The 11,348-nt window shown below is 45.7% G+C and overlaps 1 protein-coding gene across 6 annotated transcripts in view; it reads left to right on the top strand.

Moving 5' to 3' along the window:
* The first annotated feature begins 459 nt into the window (after positions 1-459).
* PAQR5 (progestin and adipoQ receptor family member 5) overlaps positions 460-11,348 on the top strand; it is a 34,915-nt gene continuing 24,026 nt past the window's right edge. For 2 of the 6 annotated variants that reach the window (XM_054041469.1, XM_054041471.1), the window contains exon 1: positions 460-1,048. The gene's annotated coding sequence lies outside the window, so the exon portion shown is untranslated. Of the gene's footprint in view, positions 1,049-2,486; positions 2,578-2,650; positions 2,762-4,069; positions 4,349-11,348 lie in introns of those variants that run through there. The other 4 variants (XM_054041473.1, XM_054041468.1, XM_054041470.1 and 1 more) reach the window with 3 other exon arrangements.

The following is an 11,348-nucleotide window of genomic DNA, read 5'->3' as shown; positions in this document are numbered from 1 at the left end:
CCCACTGAGTGAAGTGAATGGCAGCGTCCCCACTGGCTCTCCTGGGAGTAGACAGGTGGGCTCTGAACCACAGCTGGATGCAGAGGTGCTGGCCAAATGTCCAGTTCACCAATGACGTGTTTACCCATCAATTTGCTTCCTTGCAAATCAGTATTTTGTGCCAACTTGCTGGCCAATGGGGGAAAAAAATGCATCGGCTTTGTGCAGCCGAAGAGCATCTCGTTGTTCTCTGGGACTGTGTTCCAGAATCAGAGGATGTTGTGGTGTAATGTTGGGGTGTGTGTCATGGGGGATGAACTGAGTTTGTTAATCCAAATAAATCAGCTGTTTAAGGATTGTACCAAAAGGAGGCCCACGCCTGACCTTTATCCAGAGACATCCGTCTGTCTAATGGGATCGATGACTCACCTCCAGTTGGAAAATTCATTTCCCAGGGTTTTGAAAAAAAATGCTTTACGTGACTGTGTAACTTGGCCAGGATCCTGTCAGGTTGTGTCACAAGGCCTTCAGTTGCTTCACAGACCAGATTTACAGCCTGGCATCTGCTTTTGCATGCTTACTGTTTCCATGTAGTGGAAACTACCTCCACTGATTTCTCAGCAGTCGGGGTTTTCTGTGCCCTCGGTGCAAGGTGTGTGTGCAACATTAACTGCATAACGGGCCGGATTCTGCATTCTTTCCCTACACCCACTCCAGTTGCCTTTCCTGGGTACTGATCTGCTGCGCTGCACGTACTTCCCCAATGCTGAGCTAACAATAAGCACCTTGGAGACACACCCAGTTCTCAATGTTTGACTGGTGGAGCATTTGGTATGTCTGGAATTTTTTTTTCATTTATTCTTGATAAGCAAAGGCGAGCGTTCACTGCTGTGATTTTACCAAGCTTCTTCAATCGCTCCGTGATACCAACGCTGGTCGTGTTGTAGTCACACAGCTGGAAATCGGAGGGTTTTGCCTTTTCTGATATGAGTATTGGGAGTCATGTGGGAGCCAGTCCTGTTAGCTGTGGATGCAGTCAGCAGTTGTTGGCACTAGACTGGGCCAAGGTGTAAGTATTAGCACGAAATGGTTTGTACGAATAACTGTAACAATGGGGGATTGTTTGTAAATTGTGCATTTGGACTATTTGTAGTGTCGCTGGTCACGTGACATTTGGTTCTGCTCCCTGAGTGGATGACAAATTTTTTAGAGGACAACATCAAATGCCAAAAAACGTGCTTCTGGCATGAATGTGCGAAACTTCCAGAGCTCAGGAAATGTTTTCTGAAAGTTTCAGGGATCACCTGAATGTTCAGAAATACCGACCAGCATGACCCCCCAAGCAGCACGGAACCGAATGTGAGCTGTTTATTGTATCCAAAGATCTGGTTTGTCATGATTTTACTAGACCTAGGTCATCAATATGACAGAGGCCTGTAGCAGGAGGTCTGGAATACTTAGCTAGCTAATCTTCAGTGTGATTTCTTATACAAATTCAGAGCCAGCAAGACCATGAAGAATATTGCTTTTTGTTTTTGCATGGTACACGCTGGTACCAATAATGTTGTTTATTGCATTGTCCTCAGCACTTTGCTGGCATTGTATCTGAAATTGCTGCTTTGTGCGGATAACTTTATAGTCCAACTGAAGGAAATGATGCTGAAAAGAGATTGCAGAACAGATGCGATGCAGGCTTGTATATTTCAGTCTGAGGTTAAAAAGAAAAAGGTTTTAAAAGAAGCAGTAAGAACACTAGGTAATTCTCAGCCAAGGAAAAGCTAGGATTAAAATTCTGGAGCTGGGAAAGGGAGGGTTAACATGCCCAGACTTTAAATTTATGTCAAGATTCTTTTTCCCCCTTGTGATTAAAACCTGGGATATTGTTGCATATTCATGAGGCCTGATTTAAAATGACCATTATTTCTGCTCTTCGTGATCTGTGAATAATGCATTGTGCCTCGATATAGTTTTTTAACTTCTTACTAATACTAGAGTAATGACCTTGTGTCACACTTCAGTGATTCAAGGCTCTTAGTCTGTTGTTATATTCAAATATTGTGAAATATGTTACTCATGGCTGTGAGGGCTAAAGTAAATATAGGGGCCTTATCAAAGAGAAGAAGAAGAATACGCTTAGTTTTGCATACAGTAACTTTGACTAGTCAAAAGAACTGTAACCAGCAACGCTGTGAGCATGGAGGGCTAGAAGGGGCAGAACTACCAGGGACCTTGCTTTGCAGGCAGGTACCGCTCTTCCAGAGTTTCCTTGTGCACATTGGGCATATGAGCTGTTCCAGCCGTTCAGATGGGATTGGTTACTCTCCTCCCCCCTGGTGTGCTATCTCCGTCCCCTGCCCCAGGCAGTGGGAAGGGAGGCTATGACCCTGCCTCCTGCCCACCCTTTTTTGCCCCATCCATCTCTTTTCTGGCAGTTTATGTTTATCTTTTTTAAGGGCCTGATCCTGTCCCATTAAAGTCACAGGAAGTTTTGCCATTTATTTCTATAGGAGCAGGGTCGAGGCCGGACTGTGTGGTTTTACTCCGAGGAGCCGTGATGGGAGATCTCCTATTGATTGCGTCTCAGTGGCTCAAGCACAAGTAGGCGCAGTTTCCACATAAAATGATGATTTGGATTATTCCCCACCCCACCCACCCCCAACTGCCGGCTCTGCAGACCCCACGCCGGCTCCGAGACGCAAGCTGGGGGCTCTGGTTCACCTGCCGTTGGGACCTGTCAAAGAAGGATGTTGAGGCTGGTGCCTAGTTAACAATTCCGTTGATGGTGCGTGAGTCAGAATCAGGGCTGCCAACAGTCCCTAATTATGAGGGATTTCTCTGTACAAGAAGTTTGGGAGTTGCTAAGTGGTGCAAAAAGCAGCAAGAAATGCTGGCGAATGCATGCGTCTCTGACTTATTATTATTAATCATAGTGGTGAGGATAGGCAGCCCTAGAACAGACTCTAGCTCACTCTCCCGTGGCTGACTGAGGGATAAAACAAGCTGTTGTGACTCAAAAACTGAGGGAGCCGGTCTGTTGAGTAAGAAGGGAGGAGGGATAGCTCAGTGGTTTGAGCATTGGCCTGCTAAACCCAGGGTTGTGAGTTCAATCCTTGAGGTGGCCACTTAGGGATCTGGGGCAAAAATCAGTACTTGGTCCTGCTAGTGAAGGCAGGGGGCTGGACTCGATGACCTTTCGAGGTCCCTCCCAGTTCTATGAGATAGGTATATCTCCATATATAAGGTGCCATTTTCACATGGTCACTTTCCTGCCCATAACTGCACTTTTAAGCCATCCCCGTTTTGTAACCTCTTTGGATGTTACCAAAGAGAGCCGTGACCATGTGCTGCCCTGTGTTCCCCTCCCTGCTGTTCTCGGGAAACGTAGTCCTCCGTGCAAAGGGACAATTTAGGCTCTGGTTGATCCCAGCAGCTGAGTTTGTCGTAAGCACGTTTTAATTCAAAATGGATGATTTCCGTTTGACCAGTTTTTGAGATACGCAGGGCTCTTTCCCCCAGTCTTTGTTTGAATGACGATCACAATTGGACAGATTCTGCCCCTCTTACTCACCCTGAACAGTCCCTTACTCCACAACTAGCGTCACTGAAATCTGTGGAACGACGTGTGAAGTATGGTGTGATTCGGGTATAGATGTGGCGGGATTGGGCCCAATATTACCATCTGTTTCTATAGTATTTGATTTCTTAAAGCTCTTTGACATGAATGATTTAAGATTTCCAGACCCTTGAAGGCAGGCAGGCAGGCGTGTGTTTTTATCTCCATTTCAGAGGTGGGGAAACTGAGGGACAGAGAGGTAGGACTTGGGACACTAAAGAGGCCTGTGGGTTTATACACGATGTACCTGTATTCTGCTTCTTGTTGGTCTCAGTAAACTGAATCCAGAACAGAATCTGATATTATTTTGGACTTGGTTATTTCCAATAAAATGTGAGTCAGAATGAATTTGCTCCTAATCCCAGGGAGCGGCATACATGCTGAACCGCCGTCCCCTGCCCTGTGCCAGCATGCTGCGTGGCCCCTACAGCTGGCTAATGTGTGTGTAGTGGCTGCTGCAAGCATATCTCACTCCGCGCCTCTCTGCTTCGGTTGCCCTGCCCTTAAGAGGTCAACAGGTTGGTTTTGTTTTTTTTGCAAACCTGTCAGCCCACTTACTCTGACTGGGCTGCTGTCTACACGCCAGCTCAGCCCCAAACAATTCTGCTACTTACCACATTTCTAGCACCGGGCTGAGCTGTGCATTTTCCATTGTACAAAGAAGAATAGTACTGACCTCCTGGTGCTGAGGGGGCTGCCAGCTCCTCTGGTTAGCAGGGCATCAGCAAGTGCATCCCGGCTCCCAGAGGCAGAGATGTAAGTACAGTGCATATTTGCTTCCCAGCAGCAGTTCTGGGTTTTATGCAGCTTTTTGGAGGATTGTTTATGTTGCTTGTAGTGAAATATACTGAATTTTTCTATAACAAATGCAAACAGCACTTTGACTGTAACTAGGCGTGGAAGGATTAGATTGGTAAATGTTGATTTCACTGTACACACAGAAAAACAACGAAAAATATTTCCATTGAAAATAATCCACATTTACAGCTAGACAAAGTAAGAAAAATGCTGCATGAGTACTTATTCGAGTTTAATGTCAGGATAGTTCCTTTGTATATTTTGACATGTGATATTGGGAAGTTGTGTTTTAATGGCTATAAAGCTTTAACTTTTTGAATATCCACATTTATCGTTAAACAATAATTGTTTAACCCCCCTTGTCTGACCACCCCATAATTTCACACAACTGTGACAATGTAAATAAACAAAAAAAATGCTTAAAACCCATAGTTTTACACAACTGCGAAAATTTAACTTTAAAAATAACTTTAAAAATAAACCTCGATATTATCTGTCAAAATTATTTTTAAAAAATCAAATTCTGCCAAGCCCAACTATATGCAATCTGCAAGAGAAAGTTTGAACTTTCTCATGCCCACAATATATAGACACACACACACCGAGAGAGAGAGAACAATGGAAAATTAGTATGTATTTTGTGTCATAAGAACAATTCATTTATTTGAAGAAGTTGCTTCCTTCGTGCATGCATACTGTAACAATAATATCTTAAGTGTATAATACCATTTGGGCTGTTATTCCAAAACACTTTACAAGCAGACATATACAACGCTGAAATGCAGCCATCTCTGGGGTGCAGTAGAAATCTGATCACCCTGGATTCAACAAAGCACCTAAGCACATGCTTAAGTCTGCTTGAAAGTGACTTCAATGGGACTTAAGCAAACACTTACAACTTTTTCTTTGTGTTTAAATGCTTTGCTGTGTTTGGCCCTAACCAAGTAATAAATGATATAACAAACCTATTTTAAATTCCTCACCGTTCTGCCTACAAGGTTTTGGCATTTCTTATGTTGTTACCTTTAGTGGTGATTATGCGGGATGGCTCAGTCACTGGTTTTATAGTTTAACAATTCTCTCTTGTGCTGAACAGAGTAAATCATAAAAGTTAATAATTAACAGCTAAAATATTTCTCTTGAATTTAAATCATCCTGTGTGCACTGTTGTATTTTAACTCTGATTGTGTCTGCCATGCAGCCAGTGCTAATAAATGTAACTATAGAAACTCTACAATGAAAGGTTGTGCTTCAGGCAGACCTGTTTACCCTACGCCCATATTTCCCTGAATAAAAGCACGCCCTTGTAGAAGAGAGGTGATTCTATAGGGGAATGTCAGGGCTTCTCATTTACAGAAACCCATCTTGAAAAACTGGAAGTTAAACTGTCAGGCTGAAATATTCCTGTGTAAACTTAACAGCAAAAGAACGGCTGGCTCCTGCCCTTGGAGATGTGGGTGTGCATTGTATGTAGTGTGTTTTGTAAAAAATCTACTTGGCATGTGTGGACATATGCTTTGCTGAGTTTGCAGGATAAGCAGGGAGACGCTTCTCTGTATTCAAGCTTCAAAGCCAAATTTGGACCAGGACCTTGAAGCCCTTAGGTGCATGTTGCTCCCATGGAACTCAATGGGGAGTAACATGAGGCTCGGACAAGGGGAAGTTGTGTTAAAGGGAATTGGACAAACCGTGAGAAAGTTTGTGTCTCTGTTTTTGGGGAGAGAGATCATAACTTTTACAAAGAACTCTCTATCCTCGCGACTGCATGCAGCACTCACCTGCATGTGCCACCTCACCACCCTTCATACGCCACTTTCTGGCTGCTTGTTACTGTTTCCCTTATTCAAATGAGTGCAGCGTCCAGGAGTGCAAATAGGGTGGTACCCTCCAGTGCGCAGTACCGGCTAGATATTGTTAGTAGGTACGGGTACCGGAAAGACTTGGGGGGAGGGGCTGCACTCTGCTCCTTAAAGGAGCAGAACACAGCTAGGGAGGATGTTCATTCTTTATATGGCTTTAACAGCACAATACATAGGCTAACAAAGGCTTTGTTTAAGTTTGTTAGCCTATGTATTGTGCTGTTACGTTGGTCAGGAGTCTTCAAGAGCGGAGGCATGGGGGGGACGGAAGGTCTTTAAACAGGGTTTTTATACTGTTTCTCCCCATTGGTCTGAATTATCCGTGACATCCATACTGCATCACATCAAGTCCAAATCATTAGAGGAATGCCTCTGCTTGCACTGACCAGAGGATGTTTGGATTCCGATGTCGGCCCAATTCTGCAGCCCCATGGGAATCCGGTCTTGTCCCCAGTGTACGTAGAATTCTTCTCTGCAGCCAAACTAGTCTAACGGCTTGTCTACACTGCCACTTACAGCTCTGAAACTTTCCTCACTCAGGGGTGTGAAAAAACACCCCTCCCTTGAGAGATGCAGGTTTCAGAGCTGCAAAGTGGCAGTGTAGATAGTGCTCCCAGTGCTGGTAGCTATTCCCCTCATGGGGTTGGGTTTTTTTTTCCCCCGCACTGGGAGAGCTCTCCCATTTTGTTAACTGGCACTGAAGCAGCAAAACGAAGAAAACAAATGCCTCATTTTCCAGCTTTGTGGGTGAGAGAACTATAAGTGAAGATTATAATGCCGGACACTGATGGCCTTAAACCAGCTGCCTCAGGAATCTGCCAAGAACTTTGCTGAAAATATGTTCCTCATTTTAGCAACGGAGCTAAGACTTATCAGACATCTGCCCACCTTTATTCAAATGAAGCTTCTTCTGATCTGACAGCTCAGGCATTGTCAGTTTCATCCAGAACAATTTACAAACTTGGAACCTAATCCTGTAAACCCTTAATCATTTGATCAATCCCATTGAAGACAGTGGGATTATTTGCATGACTATGGGCCGCTCTTGTGGTCTGGTACGTGTTTCAGGAGTCTGCTCCTATTAAGAAAGTTGAATCCCCCATTGAAATGCAGTGTTTGGGTACAAAACCATAAAGCAGTTTAGGATACAGTTCTACTTCAAATTTGTCTTTTAATAAGTCATACATATGCTGAAATGGCTCCTCACCCAACTCCTCTATTCCGTATAAACAGACTGAATACTACATATGTGGGGGGAAAGTGAGTAGTTAAGCACGCTGATGTTTGTTTATATATATATAATATATATATGAAAGGGGCCACCAGAGGGAGAGGGTGGGGGCGGGCTGGGGAGGAGTCACATGGAGGGTCACATGGGGAGGTCACGTGCCCCCCCCCCCATCATGTCCCTCCCATGAGTGGAGTTCCAGGAAGAAATGATTTCTACTAGTACCACTGGCAGCGTCCCAGAGGCCACAGGGGTCTTGCTATGGGAGCAGAGGGAAATGGGACCCTAGGGTTGGTTGTCTGCCCTTGCTAGTCTTTTCATTGGTTCTAGAGTTGTGCATAGTTGACTCTGCTTTAGAGAGGGGACTATATTTCTGATACTTGAACAGTGAGACCAGAAGACATTTTAGCTGTTTCAGTCGCATGTAATTAATGAGATGTATTCATATCAACATAGCTTTTTGGGTACTTTGACTCTCTCTGGTCAGCAGTGAATGCCAGCTCATAGGCGAACAGGCAAGCTAGTGGTGCACAAGGGAGAACGGTTTGCCATGACGAAATCAAGGCTGGAAATGAGATGGTTCCCAGCTATTGGAGGAGTGATGTTTTGGAATAGCCTCCCATTAGCCCTAACACAGGCAAACAAACGAACTAGTTTGAAGATGGAGCTTGATAAATTTCAGAAGGTAATTCTATGAGGGGGCTGCCTGGAAAAGTACAGGCCTGGACATGGTGACCCAGGAGGTCCCTTCCAATCCTATGTAAATTTGTAATATATTCACTAGCGAGGGCATATTGCTCATCCAGGACACATTTCTGAAATGTACTATCAGCTGCTCTTAGATACACCACTACCTCGATATAACGTGAATTTGGATATAACGCGGTAAAGCAGCGCTCCGGGGGGCAGGGCTGTGCACTCCGGTGGATCAAAGCAAGTTCGATATAACGTGGTTTCACCTATAACGCGGTAAGATTTTTTGGCTCCCAAGGACAGCGTTCTATCGAGGTAGAGGTGTACTACACTGATGGATGCCAATACAAGAACCTAGATACACAGAGAGTCAGTGACTAGTCATTTGTATGCCCGATTACCTGATTTGCAATCGTGGTAACCCAGCGTATCAGATACTCGGCTTTGTCTGAGACTAAAAATATGGGTCATGTGCTGATTGATGATCCAACATGTAAACCACGTCGCCGTGTAACAAACATGTTGAGCAGCTCACATGACTTTTCCAGTTTCACTAAAATAAGAGTTTGTATTTTTTCTGTCCCAGGGCTCTCTTCAGTTGTGTTCATAGCAAATGTGTTCTGGCAAAGGATAGGAACGGGTAGAGCTTGTTCCAGTCCTCGAGAGTCTGGGTGAGCACTGGAGGGCCCAGTTCTGTATGGAGGGAATGCTTTCAATGGGGATTTGGAGCATTCCCCCATGGGATTCGGCCCATCGCTTGTACTGCAGTGAGAAAAATGCTTAACTAAAAAGGGGACCTTAACAGACCAGACCCTGCATGTAACAAGACAAAACTCTGAGCCTGTGGGACCCTGGTTGTAAATCTGAAAGAAATAAAGTAATTACAGATCATGGAAAAAAATCAGACGTGTAAACTTCAAAAGCATTTCTGATTGTTTTCATGTCACATGTTACATTTCTGGGATATGGTCATTTTCTTCTTTTAAAATAGATGAGTGAACATCTAACCCTTTTTCCTGGGAAGTAGCTTTGCACGGGGATTCCCATTATGCAGTGCAGCTCGGGAGTTGCACAGCCACAAACTGTGTTTAATAGTGTTGGAAGGTTGGATATGAGAGAGTGAGGCAAACTCTAATGATAAGGTGTGGGGCATTTGCAGGAAAATAAAAGGGGAGTGTGTTTACTTCTCTGGGTAGAGAATAATTGTAGGGTGGAAAAGGATATCAAAGGCTTTGCTTGATATGGAGTTTTTCTACCACTGGTGCTGTGTGTCTACATTTAAAGTCTGATCCTGTACTGGGCTGATGCCCCATATCTCTTAGGGAAGTTGTGACGGGGACGTTATGCACGAGAGAAAAGGGGAAGATGGAATAATTGGGCTGTCTGTCACAAGAAGTGTGTATTGCTATAGAAAATAATGAAACTGCCATTTTCCAATCTAAGTTTGTGGTGCCAGTTTCTGTCACTTGGATAATACTGTTTTAAATATTGTCCAGGCACTGCGATTGGTATGTGGCTATGTTAGTAACACTTGGCTACAGGCCTACTGGAAGGCGAGGCAAGCTGATAAAATATACGTTTGGATACTCACCCTTAAATGACCCTTCTCCACAATCTTTGACTACACAGTAGGACATATGTTCAGGCTGTAAGAAGTCTGGGGACCTGGAGCTGGAGAGCCTGCTGATTCAACTCCAGCAGCCTGCAATAGGTTAGCACAGAGCATGGAAATAGGGCTCTGCAGTTGCATGCTGTGAGAAGTGGTCAAAAAAGGAAAGAAAGCGGTCTCGCTAATGCAGAAAGAAAGCTGTCAGGAATCGGAAGAGGCTGCCTGAGTTAGACGTTTGAAAAGGTTTTGCAGAAACAGACACCAAAAAAGCTCTGGGGAACTGTGAGCAATGCACAGACATTTCACCTCGGGTTACCATACGTCCTCTTTTTCCCGGACATGTCCGGCTTTTCGGCAGTCAAACCCCCGTCCGGGGGGAATTGCCAAAAAGCCGAACATGTCCGGGAAAATGCCGGCTCTGCTCCTCCCCTGACTCTTCGGCTCTGTTTAAGAGCCGGGCTGCCCAAGCGCTACCGGCTTCGGGCAGCCCCCATGCCTCCGGACGCCAGCCGCCGGAGCCCGGGAGGGGAAGTGCCCGGCGGGGGCGCAGGGTCCGGAGGCAAGGGGGCTGCCCGAAGCCCAAGCGCTACCGGCTTCACGGTTTGCCGGGCAGCCTCCAGACCCTGCGCCCCCGGCTGGGCGCTTCCCCTCCCGGGCTCCAGCTGTGCTGGGGAAGCACCGGCCGGGGGCGCAGGGTCTGGGGGCTGCCTGGCAAACCGTGAAGCTGGTAGCGCTCGGGCAGCCCTTTCCGCGTGGCTGGGAGTGGGAGGGAGGAGGTGGCGGAGTTAGGGCGGGGAAGGGGCGGAGTTGGGGCGGGGCTGGGGGTGGGGAAATGGGCAGGGCCAGGGCCCGTGGAGGGTCCTCTTTTTTTTATTTGCTAGATATGGTAACCCTAATTTCACCGTTCACCTGCTATTCCAAAGAGGGGCATCCCAGGCCCTGGATGCATTCCCAGCATGACCACCCCCCCAGAGGAAACCTTAGGAATTAGTCTGTCAACCTAGCCCTGCGCCGGTAGGCTTGAAATAGGTGCGCGGGAATAAATGAACATGATTGTAAATGCTGTCAGAAAATCATTGCCATGCCAGGAGTAACAGCAACATGCCAATTGTGAGCCAACGAATTCAAAAAGGAGAAGGTTTGAAAACCGAGTGTTCGCTGAAATGGTTTCAGCAAAATGTTTGTTTTAATGAACTCACTTCGTTTTTCTGTGAGTTAGCAAGTTATGGGACAGTATGGGAAACCTCAGTCCCTTTCTGTGCCAAGGAGTGTCCTGTAGATGGCGCTACAAACACCTTTCCATAGCCGGTCACTTTCAATGCTCTGTTTCTGTTGTAGCCTAAGTGAAGCTGACAGAAATGTTGCTTAATTTTGAAAGGCTAAGGAGCACTTTTGACCATCGCTGCACCTGTTAAAGGCTGGGAGTTTGATGAAACCATGGAAAGGGTTTCATCAAACCTCTCCCCTGCCTCTGTCCCAGACCGGTTTAAATACAGGTTTAAATACATTAGCTTATTCAGCATCACAGCACCCTGGGGAGGCAGGTTTTGTTACCCTAATTGCACAGCT

Source organism: Malaclemys terrapin, chromosome 10 (genome assembly GCF_027887155.1).
Source record: "Malaclemys terrapin pileata isolate rMalTer1 chromosome 10, rMalTer1.hap1, whole genome shotgun sequence".
NCBI classification, from domain to species: Eukaryota; Metazoa; Chordata; order Testudines; family Emydidae; genus Malaclemys; species Malaclemys terrapin.
This window is presented reverse-complemented; position numbering and strand designations above follow the sequence as displayed.